This window comes from Mustela erminea, chromosome 9 (assembly GCF_009829155.1).
Source record: "Mustela erminea isolate mMusErm1 chromosome 9, mMusErm1.Pri, whole genome shotgun sequence".
NCBI lineage: Eukaryota > Metazoa > Chordata > Mammalia > Carnivora > Mustelidae > Mustela > Mustela erminea.
This window is the reverse complement of record NC_045622.1, coordinates 87,922,380-87,937,318: the sequence shown is the minus strand read 5'-3', so window position 1 is coordinate 87,937,318 and position 14,939 is coordinate 87,922,380. Positions and strand designations below refer to the sequence as shown.

Genomic DNA, 14,939 nt, shown 5'->3' with positions numbered 1-14,939 from the left:
TCAGTCTGTGGTATTTTGTTACAGCATCCCAAATGGCCTGAAACAGATGGAAAGGGCCTCTCTGAGGATGTGGCATTTCGTTTGAGATCTGAGGCATGAGAAAGATTCTGACATACAAGAACCGAGAGAAAGAGCACTCCAGGCAGTGGAAAGAGATATTTGAGATCCAGAGTTGGGGCAGTTCTTGAGGTGTTCAGGCAGCTGACATCCAACCTGTGGGGCAGAATATAGGGAGGAAAGTCAAGAGCTGAAGATTAGACTGGCGAGAGGACAGGGACAGACCGGGAAGGCCCCCTCAGCCCCGGCAAGGTGTCTGAGCTGTGTTCTAAGCAGAAAGGGAACGCCTTAAACCACTCTAAACACAAAGGCAACACAATCTACGTTACATTTTTCAGAGAATCCCTGCTGCTGTTAGGCTGGCTCTGTGGGTACCGGTTCCGTGCCTTTGATCACTGCTCCGGTGCAGTCCCGAGAATAGTACCTATAGAGGGTGTTCAAAAAACAAACGTTAAGTGAATGCCTTAATAAGAACAGACTGGAGAGGATAAGAGTAGATAAAGGGAGACAGTAGGGAAGCCATGCAATAATCCAGGCAAAAGACAGTGGCCGTGGCTGGAGATGAAAAGAAGAGGAGAGTGTTGAGAAACAGAGGCAGAAGAGATAAGCCGCATCTTCAGGCTCTGAGATGTATCAGTTATATCACCTTGAGCAAATCAAACTCCCTGCACTTCTAATTCTTCACCTGTAAAACCTTCTCCGTATAAAAATCTCTAATTCACACTAGTGTAAGAAGCTCATGAAAAAATACAAAGAAAGCACTCAGTCAAACTCTGTGTTGCAAATTCACGTGAAGAGGCAGGACTATAATTATTCCATTCTTCCCCTAAGAGCCTGGTGGATTCATCAGAAACACAGTCACTGGTTTTCATCAAATCTCCTAGTGTTGTAGGGTAGCAACTACAAGAGTCCAGTCCCTCTGGTCCCTGAAGCTGGCACCATGATTTCATGAGCCTCCTGAAGCTCCCCACCATGGTCACGAGAAGCCCCTTTCCATTTAGAGCAGCAGTTCTCAAATCTGAACACGCATCAGAAGTTTCTGGAAGGCTTGTTAAAATGCAGACTGTTGAGCCTCACCTCTAGAGCCTGATGCAGCCCACCCAGGAAAAGAACCAAGAACTGGCATTTCTTTTTTTGTTTTTTTTTTAAGATTTTATTTATTTATTTGACAGACAAAGATCACAAGTAGGAGAGATGCAGGCAGAGAGAGAGAGGAAGCAGGCTCCCTGCCAAAGCAGAGAGCCCGATGCGGGACCCGATCCCAGGACCCCGGGATCATGACCTGAGCTGAAAGCAGAGGCTTTAACCCACTGAGCCACCCAGGCGCCCCCAAGAACTGGCATTTCTAACTAGTGCCACGTGAGGCTAAAGCTACTAACGTGGGGTCTCCTTTGAGAACCGAGTGAGCATACACTCAATTGCCTTTTCTGCTTGGAGGGTCTCCTATTCTCAGAGACTCCTGAGACTGCCAGGAAAATTCAAGAACCGAAAGAAAAATTTCATCCACGTTTCCTCCATATTTTTTTTTAAGATTTTATTTATTTATTTGAAAGAGAAAAAGAGATAGGGAGAGAGAGCATTAGTGGCAGAGGGCAGGGTTTGGGGAGAGAAGCAGACCCCCTGCTTAGCAGAGAACCCAACATGGGACTTGATCCCAGGGTCCTGGAATCATGATTTGTGCCAAAGGCAGATGCCCAACCAGATGAGTCACCCAGGCGTGCCTCCTCCATATTTCTTAATGAGATCTAGTGGTTCTTGTTTTAAACAACTGTTTTTAAGATTTTATTTATTTATTTGACAGAGAGAGAGAGATCACAAGTAGGCAGAAAGGCAGGTAGAAAGAGAGGGGGGAAGCAGGCTCCCTGCTGAGCAGAGAGCCGGATGTGGGGCTTGATCCCAGGACCCTGGGATCGTGACCTGAGCTGAAGGCAGAGGCTTAACCCACTGAGCCACCCAGGTGCTCCCAAACAAATGGTATGTTTAAAAAGCCTGAAGCCGAGGGGGAGAGGGTGGCTGAGTTATGGACATCATGGAGGGTATGTGCTATGGTGAGTGCTGTGAAGTGTATATGCCTGAAAATTCACAGACCATACCCCTGGGGCAAATAAGACATTATATGTTAATTTTTTTAAAAAAATCTTTTTTTAAATAAATAAAAGCATGAAGGCAAATTGCCTAGCTTCAAAACTGTGTTTCATGACCTTGGCCTTGTACCTACCTCCTAGAATCAACACAAGGATTAGAAGTTAATACATGCAAAGCACTGAGAGCCGTAGCTGGCACCCAGTAAGCACTTGATAAATGCTTGCTGTTAGCATTATTATTCCAAAGTGTGACTCATGTAATTGGTTGTTTTATGGTTTTCACATAAAAACCAATAGGAAGTTCAGCTTCACCTCTGAAAAATGCATAGGACTGCACAGCCAGCGTTTCAGGAACAAACCTCTCTCCCAGCTTCATCTCACTTGTTAACCTGTCTCTGACTTAGAGGACTCCGTTCCCTCGCGTCACTCTGTCTTATTCAATCTTTATATGACTCTCTGCTCCACGTTCTTAAACAAGGTGAGTCCTATGCATAAAAAATAGTTCTCCAGTCATTTATGCAGCTTCTTGACGAATAATCAAGGTGTTTCAGGTTCAGGATCCCTACACTTCAACTTCTTTGGGAATCTGGTCATTATTGCTTTACGTTCTCAAGCACCGTAAGCCCCCAGGAATAAACGAGATGTGAGAAGCACACATAAGAATCCAGATGTGTTAAAAAAAAAAAAAAAAGTACAGGTGTGTACACTTATTCTCCCAACCATCTTCCTGTCCTTTTGATTCTTGGAATGATGGAGAGTCTGCCATGCAGTTTTCACTGCCTTTCTCTTACGAAGACATGATTGACCTTCCATGGACAGAACAGTCTTTCCGTTGATTTTGCGGCATTCCCTCATTCAGGAAGAAGCTGAGTGTCTAGCACGTGTCACACGCTGTGCAGGGCACTGGGCAGGTGATAGCGCTTAAGATACTCTGTCCTCAAGGAATTCGGAATGTGACAAGCAGACCCATAAACAGGTAGCTATTACCATACTGCAAGACACACGCTCTGAATAAAGGTCAGCGACACTTGCTGAACACTTGGCTACGTGCCAGGCACGGTGGTAGGCATTTTACCTGAATGATCTCTTCTATCCTCCCGCTGACCCCACGAAGCAAGCACTGCCATTTCCCTCACTTTGTAGCTGCAGACGTGCAAGCACAGAGACTACAAGGTCAGACTGTAAGAGGCAGAGGCAGACTTCAAAGTCAGGCAGTCTAACCTCAGGGTCTGCACCCAGAATCTCTCTATTATGCTGCTTTTCCACAATGTAACAGGAACAACAATTGGGCAAATAAAGGTTTGAGAGATCTTTGGACCCAGTAATGCAAAGAAGTAGCAGTGGACAGAGAAATCTAATTAGTGAGGAGAGAGAGGGCAGGACCCCTGGCAAAGCAGGTTAGGTGGCAGAATTGGGGAGCATTCCCTGGCATGGAAGCATGCGCTGAGGAAAGGCTGAGTAAGCGGCCTGTGGTAATGACCCGTAGAGCGTTTGGAGGCTGGCCACTATAGCGAACTGCAGTACCAGCTCCCGGGAGGCCAGCGGGCCCCACACAGGTAGCCGTTTAATGTAACGTTCAAAATCAGCATTTTCCACGGAGTTCATCAACAGAGCAAGGACTGCTAAGGCCTAAGGCCTAAAGAGGAGCTCACCTCCAGCCCTCACAGGTGAAAAAAGACGATGGATTTCGCAGACAGGGGCTGTCTGAGACTTTGGTGTCTACCGTGTTCTGTGCTTTAATGTTGGATTTGTGACCTATAATTAACAATCTTCCAAGTCTAGTTTTGGGTCCTATTCCAGCTGCCTATTGCTACAAACCCTACCACCCCAAAGTTAAGTAGTAAAAAAGCCACCATTTTATGAAGCTCAGAGTTTCACAAGCTAGGACTTTGTGTACCCCAGAGCTTTGGGGTAGCTTGAATAACTGGAGACGGCCTGGACGATTCGCGTGGGGCCGCATGTCTGAGGCCAGAATTATGGATTCCAGATGAATTCCTAGGTTCTCTCCTACATTATACAAGCTGAGATTAAAACACCGAAGACAGCTTCTTCGCTCAGATATTGGCACTTGGCGGAAAGGCTGAATAGTCGGAGCTCACTGGGCAGCTCTCTCCAGAGCCTCTCAGGGCCTGGGCTTCCTCACAGCGTGGCAGTCTCAGAGCACTCAGACCTCTGACATGGCAGCTGGCTCCCCTCAGAGCAAACATTTCAAAAGAGACGCTGCTACTTCTTTAGAGCCTGACCGAGGCATCACGTCTGCCATATTGCACGGTCAACGCATTCTCGGAACCGAGCCAGGTGTAAGGGGAGGGGACAGAAACGTTTCCTCTTAATGGACAAGAGAGTCAAAGAATTTGTGGACACACTAACTCCATCACAAGGCCCTTCCTCCAGACTCCACTGGTACATGCACTTGCCACACCATGACCTGTAAACTGAATTGTAACTGCCAATCTTAGCATTATAACCCCAGAGGCCAGCACAACACCCTCAAAAAAGTTCTGCTGAAAGAATGAACGGGTGGGTGACAATTAAGAGGGCCTGCCTTATATTTTAAATATCCCAAGGAATCTGAGGAACAGAAAACAAACTACCCAGAAATATTACTTGAATGAAATTACTAACATTTTACTCAGGAAGGTGCCAAAGAAATGTATATTTACACTTACACTTGTAAAATAGACACATTTTTGTACAGATAAATATGGTGGTTTTGTAGCTACATGAGAAAACAAAAATAACTATCCTGTAATTGTTTAACTTATTATTCATACCGTGCTTGCCGTGTGCCCAACATTACGCTGAGCTCTTCACAAGAATCACCTCAGCACAGGAGGCTGAGCTCTGTTATGGACTGAACTGCACTCCCTGCCCCCAAATTCATATGTTGAAGTCCTAAACCCCACTACCCCAGAATGTGACCCTATGGGTTCTAAGATGGGTTCTTAGAGAAGCAACTGAGTTAAGATGAGGTCATTACGTGAGCACCCGTCTGATATGACTGGTGAAAAGGCAAGTATGGCACAGACACAGAGAGAAGACATGTGAAGACGCCCGTCTACAAGCCACAGGAGAGACCTTGGAAGAAACCAATGCTGCCAACACCTTGAGCTCCGGCTTCTACCTGCCAGACCTGTGAGGAAATAAACGTCCAGCGGAGAGACCACCCAGTCTGTGGCATTTCATGATGGCAGCCCCACCAAACTCCTCCAAGGTCCCCGAGGCAAAGGGCAGTAACACTTACATCAAGCAGGAGAACACCTCACTGCTTTCTCTGCCAAATGCCTAGGGAATGAAGGGAGGGTTGTGGTTTTTCCCTAAAAGCAGAAGAGTAGACCATAGCCTGCAGAAGGAGATACTGGACATCAAAAAGAACCTCAGCGAGCCATCTAAGCTGTCAGAGCAGAGGGAGAAAATAAACCACTTCCAAAGTGTCAGAGGGCACCAAGGCCTGTGAGCTGAGGATTGGAGGACGTGAGGACACTGGCGAAATATGGAACAAAAGGGGTTTTTTTCCCCATATAGTGGGGAATCCTGCCAATAAAACTTGCTTCTACAAAAGAAATAACTTCATGGTTCCACTGTGGAGTGTAAAGTTCCAGAAAGCCAATATGGCCCTGATATGGGCTCAGGGATGCTTGAGCTCCCCTACGCACCACCGGCCCCATGACTGACCCCAACAGGCAGGTGGTTCCACACCAAAGGGGGGGTGAAGAGGAAGCTGACAGTGGAAAAGGAATACTGAATCAGGTTCCTGTGGCTGCTGTAACAAATCACAACAAAACTGGTGGCTGAAATACAGAAATGTATTCTCTCACTGGGCTGGAGGCCAAAAGTCCATAGATCACTGGGACGAAATCAACATGGAGGACCTCTGGAGCCTTTAGAGAATCTATCTCTTGACTCTTCGGCTAGCGGTGGCTTCTGGCATTCTTTGATTTATGGCTGCATCACTCCGATCTCTGCCTCTCGGTCACACTGCCTCCTCCCCTTCTGTCTCTAGGTCAAATCTCTCCCTGCCTCTCCCTTACCAGGACACTTATGATGGCATCTAGGACCCAACCAGTAATCCAAGATAATCTTCCCATCTCAAAGTTCTTAACTTTATACATTCTTAAGTTCTTCACTTTATACATCAGCAAAAACCCTCTTTCCATCTTTAATGTATTTTACTGATATAAAAAATGTGTAACCATAAGACAACATTTACAGGTTCCCGGTAGGAACCTGATATCTTTGGGAGCCATTACTCAGCCTACTCATCCTTCACCTCTGCCTAGCAAACAGCATTCCATCAGCTCTGGAAAAGCCATTTTTGAGGCTGGTTGGGATGCTTTTCTTGACACGTTTCTCTGTCTGCGTAGACATTTGGTGGAACACAAAATGCTAATTTTCCTAATGATAGGATTCTAAACACCTTTCACTCACGTTACATCTTCCACCTTTTAATTATTTATCTCTAGCAGGCAGGCTCTAGGATGCAGTTCACTGTGTATACAAAACATGCGCAGCTACGCAACTTCTAATAAAGGTTTGCAAAGAGCTGCAGCTTCTCATGTTCGAATCCTCTGCAGGCTACTCCTGAAACACACAGAAAGTCGAGAAGAGTGAAGGTCAGTCTGGCACTCCGAGGCCTGAAGCAGCAGGATGGAGAGGATAACATAGGTGTGATTTTTAGGACATCAAGATGTGTCAGAGGGCGCCACGTCCATTTTACCAAAGCTAGCAACTATATCCTCACGTAACTTCCTCTCCTTATGGATCTGGCTGAGAGCTGTTCAAAAGAGGAACTTGCCGGAGAAAAGAAGAAGTCATTCTCAGAACACAGTGGACAGACTTGGTGACAGACAGATGCAGGCAGAGGTAACTGGCAACCTCCCAGCTTCCGGCCCCTCTTCTCACACTGCACGCCCCCCCAACAAGGGTAGCCTCTAGCCAACATCTGGAGGCAGCAGCTGCCCCAGATTTCTCTCCTGGCCTCCTTTGCGGGTTCACTTCAGCATCCAGAACTCACAGGCTCTGTGATGTCCTGCAAGCTGTGTGTGACCTGCTCCCCTGTCTCCATCAGGTTCCATGACTGCTCCTCTGGTTCTCCGATGGCCCCCTACCCTTCCACACTTTTACTTCCTCAGCTCCTCCCATGCTGTGTCACCTCTAGCTACTGTGGTCAACCCCTTGTTCCCACAATACTTCTAGTGGCTCAACTGATACACAAGAGATGGCTTTTCCCAAGCACAACTCAGCTTCAGTTAATGAACCAATAGTATTTCTCAAAGTTTAGTCCAAGACCCTCCTACAACCAGAAATACCTGGAGAGCTATTTTTTTTTTTAAGAGTTTATTCATCCACTTGACAGACAGAAAAAGAGAGAGAGAGAGAGCACAAGCAGGGGGAGTGGCATGCAGGCCGAGAGGGAGAAGCAGGCTCCCTACTGAGCTGGGAGCCCAACGCAGGGCTCAATCCCAAGACCTCCTGGTCATGATCCAAGCAGAAGGCAGACGCTTAACCAACTGAACCACCCAAGCTCCCCAACAGCTATTTTTTTTTAACTTATTTACTTATTTTAGAGAAAATGGTAGAAAGAAAGAGAGCACAGTAGAGAGGGGCAGAGGGAGATGAAGAGAGAAACTCAAGCAGACTCCGTGCCGAGCATGGAACTGACACAGGGCTGGATCTCACAACTCTGACATCACAACCTGAGCCAAAACCAAGAGTCAGATGCCTAACCAACTGCACCACACAGGTGCCCCCTTCCTGAAGAGCTTTTTAAAAATAAAAATTCCTGTTGCACCTGGGTGGCAAAGTCAGGTAAGCATCTATCTGACTCTTGATTATGGCTCAGGCAGTGATCTCAGGGTTGTGAGACTGAATCCCAAGTCAGGCTCCACACTGAGTGTGGAGTCTGAGATTCTCCTCTCCCTCTACCCCTCCCCCTGCTTACACTTCCCACCCCCACCTCAGTCAAATAAATAAATAAATCTTTAATAAAATATATATTCAAATTCCTGGGCTCCCCTTTAGACCTAAGACTCAAAATCTCAGTAACAGGGCCCAGGATTCAGCACTGCAAGAAGGAAAGAAGGACACCAGGTGGCTGTCAGGCACCTGCAAGTGAGAACAATAATATTACCACTCAGATTAAAATGTTTGAGATCACTGAGAACAGTAACGCAGTGTACCCCTACCAGCAGCATCTGTGAAGAAATACTACACTGTACTACAATTTTAGGTTGCACTTTCATGGCTTGTATTTTATAAGCATATTATTGCCATTGATGGGAGGCCCCCACATGTCCACATTTTCGTAGGAGCTAAGGGACAGGTGTGGGCAGGGGTCCAGATACGTTCAAAAGTCTACGTGCTACAGACTGTATGAAGACATGGAGATAATTAAAAGCCTCCCTTGTCCTCGTGGAGGGTGTGTTCCAATATGGGAAATGTAAATGTGATAAAGCTCACATTTATTGGATGTTTACCGTGTGGCCATTTACAAGCACTGTTTCATTAACACTTTAGGAAGACAGACTCTTATTGAAGTCATTCTCCAGGCAAGAAAGTTGAGCTCAGGCTTAATAAGCTTAAGCCCCAATGTCAATAACCCAAGACTCCTGAACTCTGAGTCTTCCAGCATCCTACAGAATAATGTAAGCTGGTCACGATTTACAGGCACCTTGGGTGTGAGGACTGAAGAGTAAATCAGGCTGGCAGAAACCATAAAGTGAGGAGGAACAATTTAAAACCCTAACATGATTTTGGAACAATCTTGAAATCACCCATATCTCTTCCACCACTTGGGCTTTGGTAGTTAGAACACAGAATTATTTCAATGCCCTACAAATCTGCAGATAAATGCTTGATTCCTTCTGTTAGGAGAGAGAGATCTGTTAAGACACCCTGACAATCCTCCATGTTCCCCTACGATATGTAAAAGACAATTTAGATATTCAGCAACCCGATGCAGGCCTTAACTGTGGAAGGCCTGAGGCAGTAGGAATCCAGTAGAACTATTTGCCTTGGTTATCTAAGTTTCCATATCAAAACTCTTCCCTCCTATTAGGGAAAAAAGGTTTCCCCGGTGGAGAGATACCTCTGTGATTGCTACAAACCTGGGTCCAAAGCTTGAGACATTAGACTGCCCTCTCCCCGGGAGGCTCTTGACATTCTGATAATAAAAATTGCCAGTTATGAAATGGCTTTTTCTTTGTATTTGAGGTTACTCTGGAAACCGCAGTTGGCCATGGCTCTGAGAAGGCTCTTGGAGCTATGAGAATAATCATGAGGTTAAGTTAACTAAGGTTTCCAGTCCTGGGACCCGGGATCCAGTCACAGCTGCCTCGCTCCTTCGGAGCTGCTGGAGACTCCCACACTGCCAAGTTCCCAGGAATGTCCTCAGAACCTGTGACACACAGCACTCCCTGGGCCCTTCCCAGCTGAGCCTCTCCTATTTCCTATTACCTGACCAAGTCCCTTTGGAACAAAATACTTGGTACAAAAGACAAAGATTCCGTTTCCCTGCCAAATACCTTAGTATACAGTTGATTACGCAGTCCTGATCTCCACCTGGTTCCACCCTCTGACGGCTGGATCTTACCCTTCCTTGTAGGCCTCCAGGGCTGGTCTTGTTCATTTGTTCCCTTTTCTATGTGACGGCATCCTGGAATATTATTGATCTAGACGGGTCCTCTCAGGATCAAACACTGTCTGAAACATGTCAAAGATGGCTACAGCCGTCACATCCTGAGCCTTACCCTCTCTCAGGTGGACAGTCGCATGAGACTCCGGCGTTTCAGCAGGCACATATGGCCAGAATCTCCTCTTTCCCCCACCAGATTCACTCAGCTTCATCTTTCTCTCCCATTTCATTCTCATACGCCTTTGTTGGAAATACATTAGTCCCTATTCAGTGGGTGTTTGACATTCTAACTAATAGAATTCAAAGTAGAGTCTTTGGTATGAACAGAACTGTGTCCACACCCAAAGAGAGTGCATATGCTCAACTCCAATGTGACTCTGTTTGGAGATAAGGCTTTCAGGAGGTTTAAGGTTAAAATTCCTAAGGCTTAAGGTTTAAATTCCTAAGGTTAAATAAGGTCATATGGTGGGGTCCTAATCCAATAAGATTGGTGGCCTTATTAGAGGAAGTCGTGTCTCTCTCTCCCTGTCTCTCCAGGCACAGGCCCAAGGAAAGGCCATGTAAGTGCACAGAGAAGGCAGCTAACGGCAAGCCAGAAAGACAGCTCTCACCAGAACTCAACCACATTGGCATCCTGATCTCAGGCCTCCAGCCGGCAAAACTGTGCAAAATAAATTTCTGTGGTTTAAGCCACCCAGTCATGATATTTTGTTATGGTAGCCCAAGCTAAGACAGTCTAGTTCTTAAATTGTAATAAATTATGCTAACAAAATATACCATGATGGGTGCTATCATACAAATCAATACTATGCAATGTTGGACTAACCCAGCCTTGAGGGTAGGAAATCTCTCTAGAAGAAATGATGTCTCAAAGCTGAATCCTAAAGGATGAGAGGGATGGAAAGTATCTTCAAAGCAGATGTGGCCCTGCATGTGCAAAACTCAGAGGATGAGAGTGACCATGGTTTCACTAGGCACTACAAGTACCTCAATATGGCCGAAGAGGAGAGTAGAAAGATTTGGAATGGCCAAAATTGAGACTGAAGATATTAGTAGGGATAGGTTGAGAAAGCCTTCCTGACCACGTAAAGAAATTGAAATTTATTTTGAAAGTACAGAGAAGCCACCTGAGGATTTTTAAACAAAGGACTAACAAAACGGGAAGTATATTTTAAGAATGGTCATGGGAATAAGCAGCATGTCCATGTCAGGGATGCCTTCAGCAACAGCAACAGTAGTGATTCAACTAATATTTATTAAGAACTTATTATAGACCAGGAGCTTTTCTAGGTACCAGAGATATAGAAGTGAACAAAACAGACAAAAACAAAGCAAAACAAACAAACAAACAAAAACCCCACCCTGCTCTCATAGCAACTTATTCTAGTATGCATAAACAAAGAAAAATAAAATGTGTCAGATAGTAACTGGAGTACCAGATGAGTATGGGTGAGCAGGTTATAGAGAGAATTTGCTAGTAAAATGACATTTGAGCAGAGACCTGAAAGAACTGAGGAATAGACTGGTAGAATCCGGGGTCAGATCACCTTGGGAAAAAGAACAGCGAGGGCAAAGGTCCTGAGGTAGGAGCAGCCTGTCCCAGAAACAGGAGATGGTGAGAGAGGGGAGAAGGTGCAGAGCTGATGCCAGAGAGGCCAACTCATGTGGTTTCTTGGGATATACTCAAAACCCTCAATTCTTGGGCTGTCAGAGCATTGCTACAGCCCATGAAAAGCACAGGATATAAATTCTGCCCCATTTCTGTTCCACACTTTGGACCCCAAAGCAGCTCTTCTTGGATCCAAAGTTTCTCTTGGACAGTTCTGCCATCTATTGACGACAGTCCCTCCACCAGATTCTCACACCAACAAGTCAGTTTTCATTCGTACTCCACTAACCAGAGAAATTTAAACCCAAGGAATTTAAATTCTGAGGAATCCAAAGGAAACTGGTACTAAACCATCACTTCATTTTTCATGCCACCTTTTGTTCCTGCCCCCAACCAAAATTCCCCCTTTCTTTCCCACAACCACATCCGTGCGTCTGCAAATGTTGGAGAATTCCAATACTTAGAAGAAAAGATGGACCTATCTACACCAACGGTTCTCACACGCCTCCCATGAACCTGCCAAGAGCTGAATTTTCACTAAATCCTTAGTGAAATTAAAAAAAAAAAAAAAAGTAGTAGAATGGGTTTTCGTGAAATTAAATTTCTTCCACCTAAATTTCGTTTGGGGATCTGTTTTGATTGGCTATTGTAACCACCACCAAATATCTTAGCTGTGTAAAACAATAAAAGTATATGTCTTACTGTGCTGATGATTAAGCTATTGTCTTTCTTCTCAAAACCCACCTTTCCATACTCAGCTATAGGGTGCTATGGCTGGAACTCAGCAAACCACATTCTCCTTTTTCTGGCTGTTTCCTGGAGGTTTTGCCAGGAGGGAGTGCGGCAAGGAGACTGAAAGACTGGAGGAGGGATAAGGGACAGGTGCTCTCTTGGGCTGTTTTTGTTTCTTCGTCTGTGTTTCTGCGGGTTGCTCTGTTTTGCTACAGCTACTGATGCTACCTGAGCACCAGTTTCTTACCTGGAGGATGCAGCTGATTCTGGAAGCAGCTGGCTCCACTTTCCAGGTTTTTTTCCCCCGCTTTCCCAGAATGAGCCTCATCAGGCTCCCAGAGAGGGGGACGCCGCTTCACCGGCCAGTGTCCCCCCTCCTTATAGTCTGAGTTTCAGCTCCGCGCTGGCTCACTTGGAGTCCAACAGAGTGAAGATGTTCTGGGTCGGCACTGGCCATTCCGGCACACAGGTTCCTGCCTCCCCCGAAACAGCCCGGACTAGAGCTTCGGGACCTTAGCGGGAGGCTGGGCATCTGCTGAACACGTGCAAAGGAAGGTGGAGGGGGGGATTTCCGGACCGGGAGAGCAAGCGCAGACCCTCACTTCCGCCTCGCCCAGCGGTCACCGGCAAGGCAGCTGGGAAATGTAGTCCAGCTTTTGTGGCCTGCGCAGCAGCCCTGCCGCAAGGTCCTTCCTATACCTCGTGTGAAACCCTCTTTCATGCGTTAGGGTGCTTAGTAGAGGATAGGTTTTCATGCCGGCAAAATAAGAGGTTACTCGTCCCCCAAGCCCCAGCGCTCAATAAGTCAGTGAAACCCAAAAGTTCGAGAACAACCCTCCCGGGATAACACCTGCTTTCCGTTGCCTTCTTTATGCTCACAGAGAGGATCTGTTTAGGTTTATTTCCAAGTTTGACTTTCTTTCCTCCTGAACGCAGTGATGCATAAAACTTCTCTCCCACTATCGTATGGAAAATCTATAGTCGTACCTCATCCTTGATTTCTAACATCAGGGTTGTAATTGTTCTTTAGCAAACAAGTATATTAGAGATTCCAGATGAGTGTTGAAACTGAGATAGCATTGGCCAAATTCGCTGAGCTCCCTAGAAGAAATTTTCTATTTAAAAAAGAAGAATACTGAGTTTAGTTTAGAACAGGCTCAAAGTTAGTTTTGTACTCGTTTCTACCTTTTGCTAAACTTGCTTTCCAACTGGTTAAGTTAACATACTTACACTTGGCTCTTTCATTAATCTTTGCAAATTATGGAATGTTTTGCATAAACCTCCGCCTACCCATAAATTGCTGTTGAATCCATATTGGGTAAGATCACTGTAAAGATAAAGGTCATCTGACCTTTAGAAGGTGACACTGATTATGAGGCCCTGAGGATATCATCCTTTTGCCTGCAAAATGAAAACAAATTTCGTCTTCAGTGCCATTTCTATTTTTTTTTTTAAGTAATTGAACCAGAAGTTTTCAGGGTGAGCAGACAGAACCCTTAATTAATGCAGGAAGAATGTTTTACACCCAAGCCAGGACTGTGGGAGGTAAAGAGGCAATTAATAGTCTGTCTCTCTCTCTGTCTCACTCTCGCTCTCTCCCTCTCTCTCTCTTTATATTCATAACAAAATATTTAAAAGGAAAAGCATTATGCCAGCAGGGTTTTTTAAAGACAACTACTATTTCTTTTTCTTTTTCTGTAACTCCTGCACGTCCAGAATGAGCTAGACTGTGACTGACTATTGCTGGAAAATCTTAAGTTCTAACCACCCAGTGAACATCGAAACTGATGCATTAAAGACCTCCAGCAGCCTACTCCTCTTCCATTTTCCCTCTCCTCTTCAAGAACACATCAACATTCACCAAGTCACTGGAGCTAAAAAAAAAAAAAACTTAGAATCGTTCTTGGCAGGTTCTTGTGTACAATTTCAGTGCACGTGGCATTGCATTGTGTGTATTTATTATTACTCGCTTCTCCTTCCAGCTACTGAAACCCAGGAACCCTTACTTGGTTTTGGATCTCTAGTGCTTACGTGATGCTCACACAGAGTCCACACCACATAAATGAATTTTAGTTCTTCCTCTTCCCTAGTTCTTTATTTTTGGTCACCAAAAATGTCTCCTGATTCTGTCCTCTCCCCCAGTATCTACACCCCTGTCACTCTCACTTGAACTATCCAGAATCTTCACTTGATTATTCTCTCCAAGTCCAGGCTCACCCCCTCTTCTACCTGCCCTCCCACAGAGATGCCAAGTTACGGTTTGCCAACACAAGTCTAATCTAATTATCCTTTTGTCTAATACTTTCAGTAGTTCCCTAGCAACTGGTATAAGGTCCAAATTTCTAAGCATAATTTTCAACACAGCTTCCCTGCCCCAGTTCATTTCCAGAGACTTGCCCACCATGTATCCTAAGCTTGAGCCATTCCAAACAACTCATTATTTAATCAAGAAATACTCCTTTAGGGCTCTGAGTTTGTTCTTTCTCCTTTTCCATTCAAAATGCCTTTTCTACTCTCCTCAGAAAGCTCCTACTCATCCATCAACACCTAGAGATCCTGTTCCTCCACTAAAGTTTGTGCCTGTCAAAGGTAGGGACCGGGTCTAATTTATTATTGGGCTTCTGGTGCCTAATACGGTTTCTGACACCATCGGCATCAACAAATCTTTGTGAAGAGTAATTGCCAACAAGTATCTGGGAGTCTTTAGTATTCTGAATTCCTAATTGATATCTTCACTTCTATAAAGGCTGCATTCCTGCTTTTCAGGATGGCTCCCCAAACGTATTATTTTACTACATACTGGAAACCCTTCAGGACCTCTGCT

The 14,939-nt window shown here is 45.3% G+C and overlaps 1 long non-coding RNA gene across 2 annotated transcripts in view; it reads right to left on the bottom strand.

Annotated features, from left to right (window-relative positions):
- The window catches only part of LOC116598935, a 53,060-nt gene that overhangs the window by 22,889 nt on the left and 15,232 nt on the right, over nt 1-14,939 (bottom strand). Inside the window, exon 4 of one of the 2 annotated variants that reach the window (XR_004289199.1) lies at nt 12,363-13,989. This is a non-coding gene — a long non-coding RNA (uncharacterized LOC116598935). Of the gene's footprint in view, nt 1-12,362; nt 13,990-14,939 lie in introns of those variants that run through there. The other variant, XR_004289201.1, reaches the window with a different exon arrangement.